Genomic DNA, 23,896 nt, shown 5'->3' with positions numbered 1-23,896 from the left:
GCCTCCATCACTAAGCTTGGGGATAATGTGTGTGTGTGTGTCAACCTGCTGGCTGCATGGGGGGAAAGTGGGGTCAAGAGTCAGAAAAATGCAGGTTGTGCCTTCCGGAAGGAAGGATCGGAGATAACGTGCACGTTATGTAAAGAGGATTGCAGAGCATCAGGAGACACCACCTTTCAGAATTATCCGAAAAGTGGTCCAGCTGGTGTCTCGGGAGGGGAGGGGGGGGTTTCCGGCCGGAGGGGGGCCCCACGGCCACGGCCCGCCGCGCACCGCCCCTGCGGCGCTGCAATGCACACAGCGCCCGCCCCGGTGTGTGTGTGTCTCTCTGTGTGTGTGTGTGTGCGTGTGCGTGAGAGGTGGTGGCAGAGCGGAGCGCCGCCGTCAGAGGAAAGCAGGAGGCTCGACGCGGAGCGGGAGCGGTGAAGACTCTCCGGGATTCTCAGCATCACCGTGGAAGAGGAGGTGAGCGAGATGCATCCCGTTCACTTTGCACAGGTGTGACGCGTACCGGAGGGGGAGGTCACGGTGCGGACGACGCGTGATCATTGCGGGACAGTCCTGGGGGATGGGAGGGAGGGGGGGGGGTTGCGGTGAAACGGTAACAGAAAACGCCGATGTTTACGAGATTCGCGACGCGGGAGATGATGGCGTTTGGACCGCGGACGGGCAGCTCGACCCTCGGCCCCCCCCCCTCTCTGGTTCCCGTCCCCGGTCTATTTCATGACGGATGATGAAGCATCATCCAACACTTCTCCAGCTGTAGCCTTTGACATGATCCAGAAGGTTGGCTGGATGGATGGATAGACGGATAGACGGATAGATAGATGGATGGATGTTGACAGTTTGTGTCATATGTTGATGGACATGCCCCCCCCCCCCTGCCTCCCCAAATCCTAAGCTGATTTGCCCCCCCCCTCCCCAAATGATGTTAGAGCAGCCCCAGCGTTGTCCTGACAACCAGCCTGTTTGGTCCGATGTTCTCCTCTGGGTCGGGGTTTCACATGTTCTCTTGGAGATCCACTAAGAACACTCCGCTTCCAGAGAGCTTGACAAACATTTGCACCCCCCCCTCCCTGCACCCCTTGTCAAAGCTTGAGTCGGGTGGAATGGGGGTGTGTGTGTGGGGGGGGGGGGGTCGCCATCGTGCAACAACAACCCCCCCCAGCTCTCTTCCCGCTCATCCCCAGACACACACACACACACACACACACTCAGATGCCTCTGCTGCTGCACACTTTCACTGCCTTTTCACACAGACACATTAACACAATGCTAATGACAGAGGTCATTGTCTGAGGCCCTCTGAAAGATGTGACACACTTTCCAAAACGTCCCCGTCTCCCGGTGCAGACTATTGTTAATCTGTTTAAGAAGATAACAATATCCCGCCGTCCGCGGATTACGTCTAATTTGCATTAATTCAGAAATGGCAATCACACAACGCCCGCCGTTTCCTGCGCCCCTGGTACTCTTGACGGTCAGGTTCTTCCCGAGCGAGGCCGGACGCCACCTCGAATCTCCCCTGACAGGACAATTTCAGCTTAATTTAACCAACGCGGAGAATCGGAAAGATAGTGACCTACATCGTGCTGCCATCTTTACTGCACCAGTAGAGAAGATTTGCATAACTATGGGATTACCGTCACACGCGCTCCGCAAAAGTTATTGTGGGAGCACCAGTCGGCCGCCTGCCGCTGACCTCAAAACTGGCGGCGGGCAGCTTGGCTCGGGGGGCTCTGGGAAAAGCCTGGGTGTTGGAGGGAAAATGCCACCAATTCCACCCTGTGGGCGGAAGGGACACGAGGAACGTTCTCCGAGGAGATGATCAATGCTCCTTTTGTGAGCGGCGTGGAGGTCTGGCCGGCGGACGCAGCCTCAGAGCGAGCCGACGTCCGTGACGTCAGGTCTTCTCGGACTTTATCCGAACCGTAGCCGAGGCTGTTTGACGATCCCACGGAAGGACTCGCTTTGCGTGATGAAGTCAAGAATAACAAACAACCCGGACTAATCTCAGCAGAGAAACATGTACAAGGGATTATCAGTTTTTTCGGTTATAGTTTAATAAGGTCCTGTTTATCAGAGAGTGACATGACAACCAAAAAAAAACACAACATATGAATGTGGTCGATATACTGAGGACATGAGCCTCCACATCAGTATGTTGGTTCTGTCATTCATACGCAATACAGAGACAAAAAACATACATTCACATCATACAACCATTCATCCTTTCATTCACATGTCATATTGAGACATCCAGCCATGCAACCATTCACCCTGTAATTCACACCTCATATAGGGACATACTGTAAGACCATTCATCCTCTCATTCAGCCGTCATATAGCGACATGCAACTATTCACCCTTTCGTTCATGTCATACAAGCATTCACTCAGTCATTCACATGCTATACAACCATTCAGCCTCTAATTCACACGCCATATAGAAACATACAACTATTCACCCTTTCATTCACACGACTGGAAAACTTAGCACCTCCTGCCTGTTTTTGGAGACCATGGAGCCTCCGCACAGAACCAGGGACCTGTGCCTTGGCGTCCAATCGTACGTGGCAGACCTTTTTCTTGAATGATCCCGCGCTGAAACCATCTCTAATATGATGTCTAAACTCCATTTATGGACTATTTTGACTTCTCCGGGCACTGATACTGAACCAGAAAAATCAATATCGGTTGAGATTCATGTTGTCCAGTGGACTATTCATGAATAGAGATGATCCGGCAGAAGAACAGCGCCCCGCTGCTTAACAGCTGCTGGAACACTTTGGCCATTGTAATAGTCTGGACAAATATATGCAAGGATAGATGAGTTTGTACCAAGCAGGAAATACATGTTTTAGGTCTTCGCGTGATGCTTTCTCCAATGATCATCCTCTGCCTTTCCTCTGGGGTCGAGACACCCAGACCTTCCTCTCCCCGGCCATTTGGTCTAGCACTTCCAGGGGAATCTCCAGGTGTCCCCGGTCCAGCCCAGAGACGTTGTCTTTCCAGTCTCGGGCAGTCCCTGGGACTCCTCCAGGCGGGACATACCCGAGATCAGAACCGCGAAGCCGGAGAGACGTCCAGGAGACATCCGGACCAGATGGCGCCCCCTCATCTGGCTCCTCTGGATGCCGAGGAGCTGCAGCTATACGCCGAGCCCCTCGCCCTGTCTCCAAGGGATGGGCCGGAGGCAAGGGAACCTCATCTCAGCTACCGGTGTCCATGAATTCCTTTTTTCTTTGGTCGGGAACTTTGATCCGACGGTGAATGCAGAGTCTTCACCTCCGCTGTCCATCTCTTGCTCCGTTCTCCCTTCGCTCCTGAACAAGACCCAGAGATACCTGAACTCCGTCACCTGGGGTAGGATCTCAGGACGCTCCACCTTTTTCTCACTCTCGACTTTCTCCAAATAACGCAGTAAAAGGTGCGCGAGTACTTTTTTGGGCCCTTCCAACAATCCTTGTCGTGAAGTCCCACCGTTGCTGCTCACCATCGCGGACTATTCTACAGTTTGCCTGTGTGTTCACACTTCTAGTGTTAACTTGTGGTTCACGCATCTGTTTAAAACGTGGTGATGTGTGTGTTGGTGCGTAGTTTTCACACTTTTCCACTCAAACATTGTTGATTTTAAGTCTATCAGTTGTTTGAAAGAGCTCGGAGACCTACCGATCTGTTTGAGGATGTCGCCACGGCCACCCCAGGGAGTTTTCCGATTTGAAACTTCCCGCCCCCCCCCCTCCCTCCCCGCGGAACGCAAACCACTGGGTTGTTTTGAACCTAATCCACGTCCCCGATGCACAGCTTGAGCCGGGATGACCTAATTTCACGACAGGAGTCCCGGCCAATATCAAAAACGCATAACCGCGTGTTGCCGTGGGCCTAACAAGAGTTAGATGAAGTGCTACACTTTAATATCTTCTTGTGTTTGGGACGGTTAGTGGTGCGGGAACGTTGTGAGTGAGGAGCGGCGAGCCAGGGCGTCCTCGGAAAGCCCGCCGTCATTATACTAAGGCTTGGCGCCGCAGCAGTTATCGGGCCCGGTTACCTAAGGTTGCCTTAGCGGCTCAGTTATCACCCCTGTCAGGTTATTACACTCCTCAGTGAGAACAAAGCATTTGTGATGCTCTTTTCTGTCCAAACCAACTGCCGGGGACAGACAGCAGCTCCCGTTTGAAGTGAAGATAATGGAAGGAGCTGCTGTGGGTTTTATGTACCCTGTCTACCCCCATTAGAGCAACTTGGAGGTTAGCTCTATTTCACTAGATGCCACTCTGTCAGCTTCAGGATGAACGTACAAGGACGTGGTTGAGAAGATTCCCATAAGAATGTTTCGCCGTGTTACCACCCAGGAGAAAGGGAGGGGTGGAGGCAGGGGAAGGAAATGTGGGAGGATTTTGAAGCTTTGGGGCCTGGAGGGAGGAGGAGGAGGGGGTGGGTGGTGGACCTCCGTTGATGCTGAGAAGAGGCAGGGATAACAAAGGGGGCCTGTTTTCTCTGTCTCTACTGGCATGGCGGCTGTTTCTTTCAGCGTAGGGGGTGACAGGGGGTGTGAGGCTTGAAGACTCCACCATACAAACTGGTCGCTGGAGCTTCTGTTTAAACATACTTTTGTTCCCGCTCAAGTGGACTGGAGAAGCAGCCTGTTTTTCCTACCGGTCCACTGAAGCTCTGGCCAACATCTGATGGGCTACGGTGAGGTGTCATTCCACTGCCCATCTCTCTTGTGGAACAGGAGGTCAGCAGTACTCCGCGGTGTGCACATTTTCTAAAACGCTAGGGGGAATTCATCAGAATGTGTACTTTTAGTGACTTGTATTCACTTCCCAAGCTTCCATTTGCATCCCACTCAGTGTTGGCACGGCGATACGGCCCACTTCTATTGTCTAACAGCTTAGCAAATGCATCCCCATCACCCTCTCCCTGAGTGAAATGGTGTGATGTATAAAAACAGTGCCCTGTGCCAAGAAATGTGCTTCCGTGCCCCTGCCAATCTGTTGTTGAGTAGAGATGCTTTTAAAGCTGATGTGGATCCGATGGGGCGAGCGACCAAAAGGCGCGGGTTGTCTTGTTGCTTCGGAGGTCGATACCACGGAGGCTGAAAACGACCGGAAAAAAGGTGGAGACGCCCTTGAATGAGGTTGACAGGGAGGTACAAAGTGGCTTTGGCATGGTGCGGACAGCTTCCTGACCTCGAGGTCCAATGCGGATCATTTTGGCTACTGCTTTCACCCCCTGTCCTGCCATCAAGCCCCTCCCACAGCCCATCCGAAGGGAAGATGCCATGTGAGCAATTCCGCGGCCGCCGATGACGGGCCTTTAATCCCGAACGGGATGACAGCTTGGCTCTGGATGCTATTTCTGTGGCGGTGAGACCAATGGGCTTTTCTTCCCCTCCGTTTCATCCCTCAACCCCCTCGAACAAAGCCAGATGAATCCTGGGAAAAAAAAAAAAAATCTTCTAGGAAAGACAAAGCAGTGGGGTAGTAAACAAATCACGATACATTCCGCATCTCAGATTTCTTCATTCAACAGAAGATCCGTGGACTTGTTGTCCTGTGAGAGATCAAAAAAAAAAAACAACAACCCAAAGTTCAACGGCGTCTCCCGTCGCCACGTGTTGTGTAAACAACATAATCTACACCTAGATTATCTCTGTGGCGGCCTCAGAATGATGAGAGATTAGGGTCACAAAACCATTAATTTCATAGATTTGATTCTCCACTCCCCTCCACAATGTCCATCTGAGCCCCCAGCCATCACAGCTGGGAGAACTTCAGCCGGCCAGCGCTGTCCGCTCGTACAATGAGGACCATTGCTGCTCTGCCAGAAGACGCAGACGCCCTGGAGGCTGTTTTTTGGGGGGGAAAAGTCTCCCTCTTGTCCACGCTGGTCATGCTACCCAGCAGATGTGTGAATAATGTATCGCGTTTGGACTGAATTGCGACAGGGAGCGGGTCTTAGATCATTTTTGCCACGAACAATCTGATTAATGACACTTTTTGAAAATGTCCATCCGTCAAGTCGGACTCTGACTGTAGTGGGATGTCCTTGTGTCCCGATGTGTAGGTCCGGCTCCCGGCAGCGAAAGCACGGCCGATAAGAACTGTCGTAGACTCGGTTTCGCAAATGATCCCCGCCACATTTTCACGTGTTCATGTCTCCCACCGGATCATGTATGCACGCCTTGCAGGTCGAGACCATTTGGGCAGCAATCTGCAGTTGAGTACTCAGTCTGAACTCCCTGGTGAGTTGGACATCATAATAATTCCGTCGATGCTAGTTTGAGGAAGGGAGGGCTGGACAAATGGCGCCTTGATTTACCAGTGGTTCCTTCAGGGCTGGCCGGCTGGCTTGATAACCCAATCAAACATCTGCGGTGTCTGCGAGGCCGTCTGGGCCGACACTGGGATTCCGCTCCGTCTCCGTCAACGGGGAAAATACAAGCGAGACTTTGTCCGAGCGCCACGCTTTGAATTTTTTTTTTTGTTTTGCCGGAGCCCCCGTGGTGTTGAGAGCTGGGAGGGGGTTGCTGTTTCAAATAACAGGAACCACAAATAAGGATTGTGTTTTTGAAGTATTTGAACATATAATGAATTTTCTGTGGATTTGAACCCACAGCTATGCCTCTGTCTGTGTGGATCTGGACTGTGAAAGCCACTCCTTATATTGGTTTTAGATCTTATTGTGCCTGCGTGGATTCAAAAGACTTATCCGAGGCTGACCTAATGCCGGGGTCTTCAAGGTCGGCTGGTTTCGGGGGGCCTCTCTGGAGAGAAAAAAAAAAAATGGCCACAATGGCCACATCTCAACTCGAGTGCAGACACAGCGGACGTGTTACTCAGAGGGGTTTAGTGCACGACGGGGAGAACGTCACCACGGAGCTGCCAAGAAGAAATCGAGACAGGAGTCATGTAGAAAATGGTTTCAAAGTCTGTGTCACAATTAGAAGTTGGGATAGAGAACATGTCCAGACAGGCTCGACTCGGGCCGTCATTGTTCCCCACCTGTCAGACTCAGATCCGCTGATTCCTCCTGGCTTCTCTGTTCTCCCTCCTATCTTCTCTATCTGTCAGTATCCTTCTGCGGGCTGTTCTTCGGCGCTCCTTCCTGTGTCGGCTTCTCGCTGAATCAATATGCTTCCCATAATATTGCCTGTTTACCCTGCTGTTGCATTTCGAAAGAGCTTATTGGGAGCCCCGCCTGGGAGGACTTATAGGCATAAATTTGCTTTACCGTTTGTCTCATACTAGAATGTGTTGTTAAAAAACACAAAGAATTGTTATTTCTTTCAAAATCACAATTTATAACACATATTCTAACCTACATGTGGAGCCATTGTGTTACTAGCACAATGCATGCTAGGTAGGTGACATCTACAGGTCCTCGTGTTAACTTTGGCTTTCTAATAGTGTTAGCTTTTGCTAGGTATGGTACAGTATATATGCTAATAACGCTACATTGTGCTGCTTTTGGTTGCAATTTCCAGTCCAAGGGAAACAAAGGGACTGATGCTAGGCTAAACAGCTGTCCAAGGCACAAGAAGGGAAGCAAGGAGTGGGAAATTGCCAGTGGACGTGCATGACGTCCTAAGGACCCACGGCCATGTGCTTGCAGCTTCTATCCAGATGCATTGGATGCATTTAGCCGAGCTAAGCTGCTGAAAGATCCTCGCAACCCTACACACGGTGGCTGAAGCCAAACGCCATGCCTGCTGTTTTCTTTGACAAAAGGTCCTGGGGAAACAAGTGAAGCCCGCTTGGAGAAACGCCACAGGCAGGACACGCTGGATGTTCTCCTGCGAGGATGTCAACAACCCGCTACTGCAAGAAGTAGCACCGGTATGATCGTAGAGGAAGCTGACGTCGAGTCTCTTGGTCAGTCGACAGAGCGGGCCATGGGTTTACAGTGAACAGCTAATGACAAAAAGTGGAGCTCCTTACAACAGATGCTCTCCGTTAGCATAGCAACGCACACTGGAGACTTTGTCCGACTCTTTTCTCTTGGCATCTCTGTTTGTCTTCATTTTGACGCTCATTTTGACTTCTGTCTTCAGCGTCTCCTGGCTCACGTTTCTCTCTGGTCCAAATGGGAAGGGTTGCACGTCTTTGCATTGTACGGTTAAATGAACATGACCGAGTCCGGGTCGACCTCGTGATGTCACTACCGAGACGGCATTGAGATGTAAACAATTTTTTTTTTTTTTTTTTTTTTTTTTAATTTATATATGAATATATATACATATAAGATATACTGGGAGATTTTATTAGCATTTTTATGTAGCTGGTACAAATATTGATCAAATAGGAGGACAACGTCTTGGTAACCAAGGATCCCTTTAATATCGTCTCCTGCAACTGTCTGGCGCTGATACAAGAGAAGCCATAAATCAAGTAAAAATCAATTAACTGGTTATGAATGAATGAATGCCGTTTGAGAAGGTGGCCTCTGAGACTTCCAATACGCACTTTGGCTTTAGGATTTATGGAAGCTCGTTTTAATATTCTCAGTCATCAGCCATGTGATTGAGATAAGGAGCAGCCTCTGCCCTCCGAGCAGAGCTCCTACTGATATCTTACGACGATTCTGGCTTTTCTTCTCAGCTCCTTTCCGTCATTCCTTTGGTTCTCCAGAATTCACCTCATATCTGACTCAGATTTAATCGGTTTCACTGAGTGAGAACCTCTGCTGAGCACGTCAGCCATTATCCTTCATTTGGCCACCCTTAACACAGGAGTCCTACACCAGGGGTGCCCACACTTTTTTGACAAGATGCTCTACCGACAATAATATTGCAAAACATATACAATATATTCATGTACCGAGTACACTTTACATTTAAAATATATATCCTTGTATGGAATATACCGATTCTGAAATGTTCCCACTTTGTCAATGTCCTTACTCCAATGACGTCTTGCGCTAAATGGAAACAGCCATGGTTGCATAGTAACAGCAGCTGCTAGCAGCCGGCCTCAAGTGCACTTCCAAATGATCTTTCGTCACATCGGCTGTGCTGTATGTCAATCAAGTGCCAAACACCACAGCGGGGACGGATCCAAACCCAACAGTAACAGTAGTTGCCGGTAGATTGCGATCGCCGTGTTGGTCACCCCCTGTCCTACACCGTATTTAATCTTCCGGCCAACATCTGAGCAGAGTTCTGGCCCACTTCTGACCGCTGCATGATGCCTGCTGATCACATTCACCCTTTGCACCTATGAACTTTTCATACATAATACCACAATGTATACTCTTACGTTTATGTAACAGTCAAAAGGGTCCAGTTCCAAATCTGTAATTTCAGCCGTCCCGGTTTACCAAACCCAAACGTTCCATTTCATCTTTGCCCTGAACCTACGGTGACTTCACCGAGCAGAATACGGTTCTAAGTGAGGCTGATTGGATTCTCCACGGTTTTTAGAGATTATAAAAGAAACTCTAATTAAGTCTGAAACGTCCCGAGGCAAACTCTGCGGGATTACGCCGTCCCTGCACCCAAAAACCCAGTTCTGGGAGACAGCGATAAGTCGACCCGTAGAATCTGAAGCAGGACCAAGCTCAAGGGGGCGGTAAAGAAAGGCAACGGGAGGCTAACTAGAAGTAGCACTCTGGATTGACTGGATTGATTGTGATAGCGATCTTCTCCACAGCCAGATATAGTTTTCATAGCTGCTCCATCTTTAGCTTGTTTGGGGAGAAGATGGTGAAATAAAGTGATTTCATGCCGCAGTTGATTCAAATCCTCCTCCGCCATCTGAGATTTCCTTTTGAAGACTCCAAACACAGCGGAGTGTCTTTTGTCGGAGGGTGGAGGTTCCCGGCCCGACGCGCTTGGATTCAGGGTCGCTTTTCACTCGGTCTTTTGTTCTATTGCACTTCAAGTATGAGCGTATATTTATTGCAGTCACCGGTTTTTACGAGTCCGTCGGTGGAGTGAATAACCCGCAACGGGAGACCACTTTGCACAGGGTTCGTTGGAGGCAAGGCTTGGGTTCAGACGCTAGCTAGCTCTCATCATGACGCGGTCAAGTTTGATATACAGCTTCTTTCTTTTGCCTCCGTAAACAATGCACCTGCAGGAGGCCCGAGGATATGTCTCCTCTCCACGGCTTCCTTTCTCCGTCTGCGAGGTATCAGTGACCTTTATCGTGCGAATACGATCGTCCTCCTGCGACCGGTGGCTTTGGCTCTCCAGCAGGCGTTCGAAGTTTGTAAAACATCGAGATTGCCGAGCGTCGCATGAGATTCAACGGGACGGACTCCAAACAAACAGTCTTGTTTTCACGTTGCCCGTCGGTCCAAAGGACTCTGGGGCGGAAGCTCTGTTCGGACAACAGTGGGAGAAACACCTTGACTTAATGCTTTCCAAGCGGTCGATGTGAAGGGTTGTTCTCACCCTTCTTTATTTCCGTGAGTCACATTGTGTGGAATGGTGGTGCAATGGCGGAGGCGGCCACGGCGAGACCTGCAGGACAGCTCATCATTGCACCTCCCTTTGATTGACGTGCTATTGGTGCCCCGGCGAAATCGAATGAAAGTGACTTTTTTACATGACACTGGCCGATTGCATGCCCGACCTCCTTCATTCAGGCCTCCGTCGCTCTCCATTGTGCCCCTGTGCGCAACCTTGACACATTTGTTTTTTTTTTATAATGTTAAAATTAGCTTTAGCATAACGTGCAAGATGAGGTTGACGTGGCCAAAGGGCGCGACAACAGAGGCTTCACCCTGAATGAATATAAAGGTCTTTAATTGAATTTAAAATTTGTATTGAATTGTCCGGTGTTGGCAGCGGGATAAAGGAAGGATCTCCTTTATCTTGAAAAGGTGTTGGATTTGATCTCATGCTTACGTATGCATATGTATGCTTATTGATAACCATTCCTTTCGGAGACATTGGTAAATTCACTGATATTTAATCAATACTCGATGTACAAGAGGAAAACCGCTAGCTTGCTCTTTCTTGCGTTCCTCTCTGTCTTTCTTGAAGTCCCATGAAGATATGGCCTGAGTGAAAAGTGTCAACTGCCGAATTACCGTTGCTCGATGTGGCCTAAACGAGGTCTGCGTTTTCCACCTGGATCCGGCATTTGGAGCACCTGTAGATGTTTGATGGTGCGATGCGGCGGGACGGGCGCGTTGTTCGTCATTGTCTGCATACCGTTTCACCTCAAACTGGCCGAGATCCGACGTCTTCCGCAGCGTCTGCAGTGACCCAGATGTGCTGGCTCTCGGGGGAAGGCCATAGTTACACCGACTAATTTGTTTTTGCGGTCGGACGGTAGAGTTTTAAGAACCTTTCCGGGGTCTTCAAAAATATCGTCCTGGTCTCCGCAACCTGAAGGTCGTCTCACCGTCTCCCCTCCCGCCCGTGTCACGGTCAGATATTCAGAAACTTTGGCCGTCCTTCAATGGCTCTTTCACTGCCACTCAGTGACAATGCTTTTTTTTTTTCCATGCCGTAAAGCAGATGCAGTATTCTTGCGGCACAATGCCGGGTCCGTCTGAAACTGTTTAACATGTGAAAGGCTCACCGGGATCATGGTGCCTACCACTGTGCCGTGCTTTTTTGACTCGCCACTCTTTAATGAGCGCACAGTGGAAAGAAACAGAGTGGGCAGCTTTGACTGGCATAATGATTGCTGCACGGAGGGAGGAAATGCAGAATAAAGTGCTGATCCAGGCCATTCTTCCTCGGCCGGGACTTTTCATACTCCACTAGAATACAACGATTACAACGACATCAATGAGCTTGTCATTCGTTGCAAACACAATGGCCGCAGAGGAAGGAAACTTGCAGTTTAATTGCCCGTCTACATTGTCGGCCTCATTTCTCAGCCGACGGAATGCTGTAAACCATTTGAGATGATTTTTGGCTTTCGTCCCGCTGCAGCCGAACACGGTCTTGATAGCATCTGGTTAAATTTATAATTCTACGGTGCTTGTTTAGAAATTCTACAACCCAAGAAATGAAGGGAAGAATTGTGTTTTCACGTGTCACCCTGATTGTTGAGGAGATTGTTCTGGCTTGTCCCCCCCCCCCCAGGGCTTATGTAATGATGGAGTACTGCCCCTAAGCCCTTGTACAATGTTCAAGCATCATTGGTTTGGGATTTCCAGGTAGTCTACCGGTGAGTGCTTTAGTCACTAATGGAGCACTCAAGCAGGGAGAAGCCTTGACAGGCCAGGGGAGGCTGACCAGACAGTCTGGTGGGTCGGCCCTCTTATTCCCAGACATGACTCCAGGGCCGAGACGGACAGCGCTCGATTCTCCCCCTTTAGCTTTGGGTCCCCTTGGATTTCCAGCGGCGCCCTGAGGCGGTGAAACAAACTCATTGCCGCTCCTGAGGAGAAACCTTGTTACTGCGTTGAATGTTATGAAGATCACAAAGCTACGTTGAGAGCAGGAATCCATTGTCATGTTGTGGTGGTGCAAATATTGTTACAACGATACTTTCATACGATGTACTCGTGAATAGCAACATCTATTATTGCAAAGATCAGGTTTTTTTTCCATCTGCGGAGGAATCACAAATAAGACCGGAGGGAGAAACGTGGTTGTGGAAAGCAGCCGATGCTGAAGTCAGCAGACCTGGAAGCAGCGGGACAGGGTGGACCAGGCGTGGCTGGGCTTTTTTAGCGATCTATTGAAATGGAAAAATGCTGGAAGGATGAGACAAATGAAATAGGCCTTCGGTATTTGTGGCTGATAGTAAAACTAAACAGGGAACGCTTCACGCGTCATGTCTGGAAGTAGCTTTTTGGCTTCTTACTTTGTCTAAACGTCACAGTGCGATCAATCTTTGCCATCGACCAGGAGATCACTGGTCATTGGTCTGCAGGGTGAGGCTTTGGATGTGAATGCTCATAGAAATAATAAAGTATCATGAGATTGCTGATGTATTTGAAAATCTTGGACGGCGAATGAGGGTCAACCTATGATGTGAACGAAAGAGTATACTTATATTCCTTTATAGGAGGTGTGGACGAGAGGGTGAATGTTCGTATTAATGGTTGTATTACTCTGTTGGGATGGTGAATGAATAGTTGCGAGGTCGTACGTCTCTATGTGACACGTGAATGAGAGGGTGAATGGTTTATGTCACAATATGACGTGTGAATGACAGCACCCCCGGTTGCCTCTGGCCCAATGACAATTGGAATCGGCATGGATCAGGGGTGCGCACAATTTTTCAGCGTGTTAGCTACTTATAAAATGTCCAAGTCAAAATGATCTACCTACTATAAAAATGCAAAACATATATTTATCTATGAAGATTTTGAGCATTGTGTATGTATATATGTATATATATATATATATATGTCACCGCGCATGCGGTACATCAGGTACATCAACCTATATTGTACCTATATTGTATATATATATATATATATATATACAATATAGGTTGATGTACCTTGCATAACTGCATGAACCCATATTGCACAATACAACTCTGTACATTTTTTGTCATGACCTTAGTCTGATGACTTGCAGTGAATGGAATCAGCCAGGGATGTATAGTCCTGACAGTATCCACTGCTTACCTGCCTCAAGGGCACTTCCAAATGATCATCGTAAATTTAATGAACAGTCTGAAAATGCCGCTCCACATTTCCCTTCTTCGGTATGGTGATGGTTGACTGGCAGATGAAGGCAAACGCACTTCGAAAATGACGTAGTAAAAAGACGTCTTCCTCCCGCTCCCTATGGAAGTGGTAAGTTTTTGGCTTCTTACTTGGTCCACCTACTCCACTCATTTTAATACCATACCGTAAGTTTAAAAGTCAGAAATTGGAGAATAACGAGATATCTTGCTAGCTTGCAGCATTTTGTGCTGAAGTAATGCGCATGCGCGGTGACCCATGCATCAGAAAAGGTCAGATGTCAGACTAGCTGCCCTGTAAGTCAATTAACTGACAAATTTCATAGTGTTTGTTTGTTTAGAAGTTTATTAGGATGGTATACAATTACATTAAGCACAGAGGCAGAGATGTTTGTACCAGACTGTAGCTCATAGCTAATTTCCATCTGTAGTCCTGGGAAAACAATACAAATATTAAACTGTGCAAAATAGACAATATATATAAAATATACAGATAGGCAATAAAATAACTTTACTATATTTAAACAGGCAATAAAATATGTATTTTGCAAGTTGAAAGTGCTATTGTTGTGATATTATTACTTTGGTCATCTGGGGGGACGGATGATAGGCTGACATCTATTTTTTTGATACCACGCGATCTAACCACAATACCGTTGTGATCAACCAGTAGATCTCGATCCTTGCCGTTGATTATTCTGGAATGAATGAATGAATAAATGAATTTTTTAGCTGACAGCCCTCCCAGGGACAAACCATCCACAGTGGCTACGAAACAATCACTTTTACTGTGTTTTCCAAAAGTAAACATTACTACATTGTGTGTTTGCAAAATTTAAACTACAAGCTTCAAGCAGCTTTATCCAATGTTTCATTGAATATTATCATCCACAAACTTTCCAATCCACTCTGTCCAAAAACATCTGCTGAGTAAACTTGGGTAATAAATGTAATCGGACCAAGGAGAAAAATCCCAGATGCTTTTTTTTTTTTTTTTTTTTTGGCTAAAAATGTATTTTTATTCGGCCAGACACAATTTAATCTCCCGTTTCATGACACTGCAGGCGGCACCGCCATGTAAGCTCTTTCACCACTGAGTCCGGACCAGTATGTCCTACCGGCTCCCTGAAGGGACCACGTTGTGCTTATCATAATGAAGCAGACTACAGTAAGAACACACACAAACACACACACACACACACACACAATGGCTGCCGAGTAAAATAAAGTCGTATTAACCAGTAAACAAATTCCAGAAATCACGTCGCTGGGCGCCGACGTCCTCAGCAAATAAAGAGATGCCTCTTAATCGCAGTGTCGTGCCGCAGCCTCAAAGATGAATTAGCTGCGATAATTATGCAGAATTGGGGGAAACAGAGGGCCAATTGTTAGCGACTCTTCTGAACCACCCTGTTCACCTTCGAGAGACTCCTTTCCTGGACAGGAAATACCTCAGCTTCCCCTCTCAGGAACCCGGTGGAACTGCATTGGGATTATTTTGATCGTATTTGTATGTCCAGGTACTTCACGTCCAGATTTCCGATTGTCCCTGGGAGCCTGCTCCAGACGGTATGTCTCCTCCCCTTGTTTTAGGGAAATCTACGATTGAGCACTTCCAATAAGGGCACTTTTATTCAAAGCGCTAATGGATCGGTGATCGATACCTGAGCTGACGGCTGATCACATTAGAATCTGTTAAAAGTCGACCACACGGGCCGTCGAGAGTAAAAACCTCTCGCTGTAACTTCCCCTTTAAAGTTTATGCAGCTGGTAAAACTACTGGTCGGTAATTTAATCTACATTTAGATGGTTAGCGGTTTGATTCCCGACTCCTCATATCTGCACGCTCAGGTGTCCTGGTGACACCGAACCCCTGGTACCCCTGGTACCCCTGGTACCCCTGGTACCCCTGGTAAACAAACTCCAGGTGATCTGGATGGCGCCTCGGTCCGAAGGTTCACGTTGTGTTCTTAGCTAGGGGGATTTTTTTCGGCACACGTTGGCCAACCGAGCAGAAGTTGCTGTTGACCTTCAGGGCGTCCTGCTTACAGTCTGATGTCTGAGATGTGATGACGTTCCTTCCAGTCCAAGCGTGGAGTTATGCGTCCTCAGAAGTCGCGTTATGGAACAGGACTTTAAATCGACTCCTCCTGGTCTGATAGAACTGAAGAAGCTCCTCACGTTCGAGGTGAAGTGACTTCGAGGAAGCAAACAAAATCCAATTGAGAGATCCTCCTGATAGATAGAGTCTTCCTGATAGATCTGTTTGATAGATCTGAAGAGAGAAGCAGGAAGCCAAAGAATCAAGAAGGTCTTTGAGCTCGTGAAAGGGTTAATGATGGAGGTTGGTTGCGAAATAAAAGCCGATCGGTCAGCAGGATTTTTATGCAATTTGATTTCTAAATCAATATTTCTACGTCTTCGCCTCCCAACCTGCTCGGCGGGCACGTGCATGTTTGCTGTTTGCATTTCCCCTCCAGGAGACATGTGTGGGTGAAATATTGATGCGGTGAAAATCCAATCTGCCTCATGGCAGGTGTGCAGCGCACCGCTCGCCGTGGACGTGTGCGGCTTGCGAGCAGGAAGTGGGTGACGTGGGCGCACCGTAACAGTGAGGCGACCTACTGTCCAGACCTTCTTACATGGATCCAGGGGAAGGGGGACTTCTACTCTGCTTATGTGTGCTTGAGAGTGACCGTAATGAAACCGCGAGGCTACGACAAAGTGGAGATGGAGAAGGTTTTTGGGATGGAAGGAGGATTTTAGGTACTGAGGGCCAACAGTCCAGAGCAATGGTGAGGGTGGAGAGGAGATGGAGAGACCCGGGCAGGCAGGCTGGAACGGTCGGAAGATGTGGAGGTTCTGTTTGGGACCGAGGGAGGATGGACAGGAGCAGGAATGAGTCCATTAGCACATGCTAGGTGCTCTGGAGATGGTTTGGACACGTGGCAGAGGAGGGATGGTGAATATTTAGGGGATTTAGGATGCTAAGGTAGGAGGCGCCAGACAGGAGAGAAGGTTTATGGATGGAGGGTAAGAAGACAGGAAGTAAGTTAGAGTGAGAGAAGAAGATTTACTGTGACAAACCCTTGCAGGGAGCATCGCAAAGAAAAAGGAGAAGATAGGAACTATCTGGCATGTACTTGTCTTTTGCAACTTCGAACGCAGATGTGCCCTTTGGATGATGCATCCATCAATGTGTATTCTGATGGTCATCGGCCAACGGTTGGCCTTTAACTCATATTCCTGGATTCATAGCGACGGACACCAGATGAGGCGTCATGGCTGCATATCAGTGCTTTACAGAGGCACCGCGGGCGACACTCGCCGGCTGGAGGCTACGAGTCTCGTAAGGTTGGCCGTCAAAGCAGTCAAAGCTCTAGTCTTCCCTGTTCGTCATCCGCATGCAGGTCAAGCTATCAAGAGCTAACAAGAGTTGCTGCTGCACCAGGTTGGAGCATACATGTGTTAAAGGCTCGTCTAGGGATCAGGAGGGAAACTATTAAAGCGTTACTCTATAAAAACAGGATGTGAGCGATGTACTAATCCAACAAGTTGGGTAAATCACCTTCTACCTGGACCATGGATGTCCGTTGTGTAGATATTCTCCATCCAGCCTGTGGACACATGTTGTGCGTATCCCTTTAGTCCTTGATGAGGGGACATTTCCAAACCATCCTTGTCTAGGCTAAAAAGCTTTAAAAGACCAGGGCATGTGTTGTTGTTAGTTTGCTAAAATTGACTGGAAGCAGGTGAAGGGTCAGGTTGTCGGTGAGCAGATGGAAGCCCGGTCTCTCCTTATTACACTCCAGATTATATTGTGTGTGTTGATGTAGCCCAAGAGCACAATTGCTTAGCCTCATAGGAGATCTAATCCGCAGATCCGTTCTCGGTTGTTTTGTAAGTGACCCCTAGCACGAGGGGCGGTGAAATCGGAGGCCCCCGGATGGGGTCCTGCATGTGACAGGTGGTGTCCAAGCTGGACACACCATGTGAGTGTGAGGATGATGAGGAGGAGGAGGAGGAGGAGAAGAAGCCAGGGAATCTCATTCACCTCCCGCTGCCTCCAAGATGAACTTCAAAGATGGCTCCCGGAGGCCCCACCCCTCCGCCGGCAGCTGTTGCGGTTACCTAATGTTGCTAATGAGAATCGCTGAGATGTGAATCAAAGGTGACGCACAAACAGGAATCTTTGCCTTTCCTCTTTCCGGCTGCTTGTGCGGCGCTCGTCGGGTGAATTTCCAATGCATGGCAAGCGATCTGTGGGACGGGTTGTTTGTGCTCGTGGCCTCCACCTTGCTATCGCTAATGAAGCGCCAGGAGGACACACCCCATGCAGCATCCATCTCCCCCACACACAGACGGTGGGTGGAAATTGGTCCTGGCGGGAAAGCCGGGGAGCTGCACATATGTCGGCACCTTCTGAGAACGCAGGTTGATCTTCATCCTTGAGGTGATCTTCATCCTTGTGACAGTGTGTCGCCTCTAGGAAAGCTGTTTGGTGTCTGTTCTGCGCTGCAGGAAAAGCCTCGGACCTCCACATGGTCCCAAGATTGTCCTCTCCTGTGGAGGCCAGTCGCCCAAAGCACACAATATCACATTCACCTTCAGCGCTTCAATGTCTGCTCACTACGTTCACATGGTTACCTTCTCACGTTTCAAACATCCGCATACTCAGATGTGAGAATATATGAAGTAAAAGCAAATATAAGTCTTTGCACCGCTTTTATCAGCCCGAGTTGAGAGTCGCATTTTATTTCTAAGCCGTTCCTTCGGTCGATTTCCCAAATCGGAGGCAGTTTGTGTCCGAAGCGGTTTTTCCACATGAAATATCAACGTATTCTGGTTTGATATTTAACGCAGTGAATGCCGTGAACCCAGTTTGCCATTTGACTGGCGCTGAAGAAACATGTCTGGAGGCTGGAGAGGACCTTTGGACCAGCCTGCAGGCCACTCTTAGATGGGTTGACAGGACCTGCTGCGGCCAGAAGGAACGCTAACTTCCTTTCTTGTTACGTAATTAGTGTCAGGGCCAGAGTCAGGACAGAATGACTCGACGAGAGGGACGGAAGCCAAACGCACGAAACGATTATCATTTAGGGAAAGGTCGTCAAACATAGAATCCACAAGAAACTTCAGGCGAAGCAACAACTCAACAACGTCTCAATCCAAAGTCCAAAAGAACCCGATCTCTGGTGACAAAGTCCAATCAGGCTTAAGGATTAATCAGGAAGAAAGTTTGGACGTCTCTGCTAATTCCAACAAGATGGAACCGTGTTGTCCATCCCGAACGTACCAATAGGCTCGAACGAGATTTTTATCAATTCGACGGTGAGCTAGTCTAATCCGGTGGCGCAGCAAGAAGTTCCCTGGTTCGATTCCCCCAGGATTCCCTTTCTCCGCTGTATCTGCATGGCTTTCCTCCAGGTTCTCTGTTTTCCGCCCACAGTCCAAAAGCAAGCAGCGGGTCAGTTGGAGACTCTAAGTTGCAGAGATGTATGAATATTTATTTGTGTCCATGTATGGTCCTGCAATCGACCGGTTCGGGATGAACCTGCCTCTCGGCCAGTGGCGGCTGAGATGGGCTCCAACGTGTCCCAGGAAATGCTGTACAGATGGATGGATGAGTCCAACTATTTAAAAACGAGGTGCCATTCTGAGGCTCATGGTCGTCGCTAATGTCGCTGCTTGGGTAGGAAGCAGATTCAGGAAGTAGTATCTGGTTGGAGGATGTCAGATCGCATTTGGGATGTTGACTAACTGTTTGAGATGTTTTTCACTCAAGCCCCATTTGAAATAATGAGAGGATAATGTAATAGTCAGGTTTGGGCTCGCAGCTGACCCTGGCTAGTGGTAAATCAGTGAGAGCTTAAAAACCAGAGCTTAGAGTGTCACTGTTTGGCGTGTCATTTGCTATTTTTTCAGTCTCCCTCGCCATCTCTCACCATTTTCTCTCTTTCTGGCTCCAACGCCATCCTTCCCCAGTCACCCCTTTCCCTCATCGGCTAGCACCTTCTGCTCAGCCGCCCGTCCCAGACCGGGCTACTCCCTCTATTAACCCCTATCTGTTTGATGCGGAGTCCCTGTCTGCGCGTGGGTCCGACCTCCGAACCATAACGGTCGCCCTCCCAACTGGAGGAACGCTGCTGGGTCTGTTTTTCTGGGCTGCTCCGCACCCGGAGTCGTGTCGTGAAGGTCGTTCACTGAAGAGTTACAGTGGGTGACACCTCGGGTCCTTAACCTCCAGAGTCGGTCCGCTGCCTGCGTGTGGTCACCCTCTTACGAGGCCTTTGTTTTTTTACTGCCTTCCATCTACCTCCCTCTCCCTCGCTCTCTCCTCCTCGGTGCTCTTCCTCTTCCATCCATCATCCGGCCTGTTGTCCGCGAGCATGTTAACACTCCGGCTCTGTCAGTGAGCCTCACGGCTCCATGGAAACCGGCCGCGCCATTGTGCGCCGCGCGTCTTTGTGCATCTGCCCGAGTGCGAATTCCAACTTTGAATGTGTGTTTACGTGTTGATGGGCGGGATCGGGGCCTTGTTCAGACCGGGGGGGAACTAAGGAGAGGTTGCGCTCCCCCTCCGACCCCCCCGCTGGGCCTCTTGCTGTAATTCATGTGGATCCCGTGAAGATGTAAGCTGCTTTGTTTTCCACATTGTCTCCCGGGCTAATCAGATGCCTGTGTCATGGCTGCAGCCTCTTACATGGAGTCCCTTCATTTAACCAATTCACCAGATCTCATCGTTCACCAAAGCGCTCGCCATTGTGAGTTTAGCGAGAGCCGACGAAGCCGCGACGCCGGGGATCGCCCGCCGTTTCCATTTATTGATTCTATGAAACTTCAAGAATCTCGTCCCCTCCGTCCGAGCCACAGTCTCTTGACTAACTCTGTGAATCCAGCCCCCTTCTCCTCCCCCTGAGCCAATCATGTGTCACCCCCATTCACATTTTTTTTGGAAAAAAAAAGCCCGGCTTGGCCGATCCCTGCGCAGACGCACACACATGCAGGGGGCTCGGTCCGGACGGCAGCGTGAATCCTGTTTAGATGTTGGTGTTTTGACAAAGGCTAAGGACTCATCTCAGTATGAGTGGAGGAGGAGTGGGCTAGCGGGGATCGCCCGGTGTCTTCTCTGAAAGGAGTCAGTGTGCAGAAATAATGCCCATTAGACTTGGTCATTCAAGCCCCCCCCCCGGCTCAATGAAATATCGCCCTTTCACTTATTTCATACAATAATCTATACACCTCACAACTATCCATCATTTCTCCGGGAGATGAATGCTTTTATTTAGGATGCATTCTCCAAAATTAATGGCTTCATCCGTGGTTATCTGAGACGCCGCGGAAGCGTGACCGTGCCGAACTGTGCCCGTGTAGAACACTGACTGGAGCTTTTCATCAGTAAATTAAAGCAGAATTCCACCGGGGGCAACTTCAGATCTCTTGACCACCAGGGAAGCCCTGATGCTCTGAGGGCCGGCGTCTCCATCAGGGGGAGACAGCTTGAAAGTACACGCCGTCTTCACTTTACTAAGTTTATAAGTAATTCTGGTCAAGACAGGGATCAGAATCAGAATACTTTAGTGATCCCCAATGGGTGAAATTGCTTTTTGTTGAAAGCAGCTCCTGCTTACAGAAGAAAGAGGAGAAGAGTCAAAAGAGCGACTAATAAAAATAAAATAAAAATGGTGAATATCAAAAGAAATAAATAAAAATGAAGTTAAAGATTAAGGTTAAATTTAAAAATATTTGTAACCTATACATACGTGTATCTTCAAGAATATGCATCATGATTACGGGCAGTATTTATGTGTATAAATCAGGGTCGTTGCACAGAAGATAATGGAACTATTACACTCACGGCATTATTGCACATTATTGCATCGTGTCTCGCTCTTGGAATTCGACCATTCCCGCTAACGGAAGAGCCGTAGATGTCGGAACTGTTCAAATCTCTGCCGTCGTCCACGGTGACGGATCGTGCGCTTTGGGTAACTTTCCATTTTCTGTCCTTCAGTAGCGAGCAGAGCGCTCGGCAGGGCCGGGCCCACAGTACAGAGGCTCTTTTCAAAGGGAGGCCATTTCCCATTGTGACCCTCTGCAACCGCAGCTAAGGGACATCAAAAGGTCTGTTCCGAACCCATTCTCTTAAAACAGGTTTGAATGGCAATAAATAAGCTTGTCCTTTCTGAGCTGACTAGATTAGATTGCACCGGGACATCTGCCGGGTGTAGGTGAGCACTTTCTCCTCCCTCTCATTCTATGGGAAAGGAAGTCCCGAGGATTTGCCTGCAGGCTTGTGCCTTTTATTCCCTTAGCTTTGCCGCTCAGCTCTGCCTCCACCCTCCTTTGAGAACCCAGACAGCTCCATTGACTCTCACGGCCTTACACAGTGCGCAACAAGGGGTGCAGTTTTTAACGCCCGATCCGCCGGAATCGCGTACTCTCGCCTCCACGTCCCCCTTGCGTTTTTTAACCCAAAACTTTGGATATCTGAGGGGTCTGAACCCAATCGGGTAACTCTGTCGGTTGCGGTGGCTGTTCATGTGATACCAGGAAATGTTTAACCCCTATTGTAGAGAGACAAAAGGTGGTTTGAATCCCACTGTGAGCGGGAGGGAGGGTCAGGGGAGGGGACGTCGGAGCGGCGGAGGAGGGGTCGGGGTTTTGTGAGCGAGTCGGCTCAGCTCTCCGCGCTGTCACTCAGTCACAGCGCTTCGCCGGGAATACGCCGGGATGACGAACGCCGGCTGATGCGCCCGGCCGGAGAGGATTTCTTCTTCTACGGAGATATAGGTGATGTATCTGTCCCGGCGGAGGGACTGTCTGTAGGTCTGTAGGTCGCTAGATGACGAGGCGTCCGTGTCTGTCATAGTCAAGTAGTCATATGAATTTATTTGATCCCGCTGACTGTCCGCGCACACCACTTGGCAAAGTGTGTGATCCGGTTTCTAATTATTTCCGCTGTCCTCGGTGCTAATGATGCTTCGTTAGATGCTTCGCCGTTTCCTCTGCCGCCGCATTCTGTGTCTCATTAAGCAAGAGTCTAAAATTAAACCCCGAGGGCCCGTAGCAGGGGGAAGCCAGGATCTTAGCCGGTTCAGAGGAAACTCTCTGACACATCAAAACAACCCGACTCAGGAGGGAGAACCAGCGGGCTCCCCTCTGAGAACGTCTGACATCTCACTCCCTTGCTTCAACTGTAGTGCATCATGCTCTCCCTACTGCATCTGTATGAACATCCTCAGTTGGAATTGGGCTTTTATTAGAATAATAGTACTCATGACTATATTTCTTGATGTTGAATGTGCAATATTCAGAACTGTGCAATATTTCATTTCATAACAGCTACACCACAATTTTTCCTTTTATCATACTATTGTGCACTCCTTACCTCACTTGTTACTAAGACACTTATAGTTTTATCACTTGTTTACTAAGACACTTTATAGTTTCACTGAGACACTTTATAGTTTAGAGTTTATTTTTATTTCTAATTCTGCCTTTTTCTTTTTATTATTCATTACTATTATATTTTCTGTAACTCTGGCACAACAATTTCCTTCGGGATTAATAAAGTTGTTCTTATCTTATCTTATCTTGAAGATTACTTGGATCATACTTGGATGGCTGAATTTGTGCAATCCAGTTGAAGAAAGCTGGTTTTTTGATGAACGGAGGTCTAGCATTAACTGAGCGGTTTCCACCCATCTGCAACGCACACAATTTTCACGGACTTGAGTGTGAATGAATACATTTACGGCTGAAATTGTCGGGAGCGCAGACCTCACGGTTTTTGTCGAGGCCGGACGAAGCCCGTGTCTTCAAATCACGAGTCGAGCCGTGTTCACCCCGCGGTTGGGATTTGACCCACTGATACGAAGCCACCGCTGGAGTTCCTTGAGGAAACCCCTTGCATTTAATACCTCGGTATGCAGATCCCGCGAGGCTCTCGAGATTTTCATGCACCATCAGGATGCGTCGCTGTCGATGCTGTCTGGTGTTTGTATTGGCTCCCGTCCCGGCGTGGGCTATTTTCAGCTTCTACATCCCTTTTGTTGTCACCATGGCAGCCGATCCAAGTTCAGGCCCAACGCTGCGGTGTCCGAGGGCAGAAGTGCGGAGGCAGGATCGGCCGGTCTGATGTCACAGAAGCTGTTGTTGATGGGACCGGTTCTCGGTCCATTCAGACATGATGCAGAAAGGTCATCTTGTTTTGCTCATAAAGTTCAGCGGTAACCGTCGAGTTTTTTTTTTTGCCATTTAGAGACGAATTGTCCAGCCCGC

The 23,896-nt window shown here is 48.7% G+C and overlaps 1 protein-coding gene across 15 annotated transcripts in view; it reads left to right on the top strand.

The window, feature by feature from the left end:
* Positions 1-363: 363 nt before the first annotated feature.
* The window catches only part of nrcamb (neuronal cell adhesion molecule b), a 60,039-nt gene continuing 36,506 nt past the window's right edge, over positions 364-23,896 (top strand). For 4 of the 15 annotated variants that reach the window (XM_086149462.1, XM_086149463.1, XM_086149460.1 and 1 more), the window contains exon 1: positions 364-465. The gene's annotated coding sequence lies outside the window, so the exon portion shown is untranslated. Of the gene's footprint in view, positions 466-14,761; positions 14,781-22,300; positions 22,406-23,896 lie in introns of those variants that run through there. The other 11 variants (XM_086149457.1, XM_086149459.1, XM_086149461.1 and 8 more) reach the window with 7 other exon arrangements.

Source organism: Fistularia commersonii, chromosome 7 (genome assembly GCF_037954325.1).
Source record: "Fistularia commersonii isolate RoL2024-O1a breed Wild chromosome 7, RoL_Fcom_v1.0, whole genome shotgun sequence".
In the NCBI taxonomy this organism is placed as follows: domain Eukaryota; kingdom Metazoa; phylum Chordata; class Actinopteri; order Syngnathiformes; family Fistulariidae; genus Fistularia; species Fistularia commersonii.
This window is presented reverse-complemented; position numbering and strand designations above follow the sequence as displayed.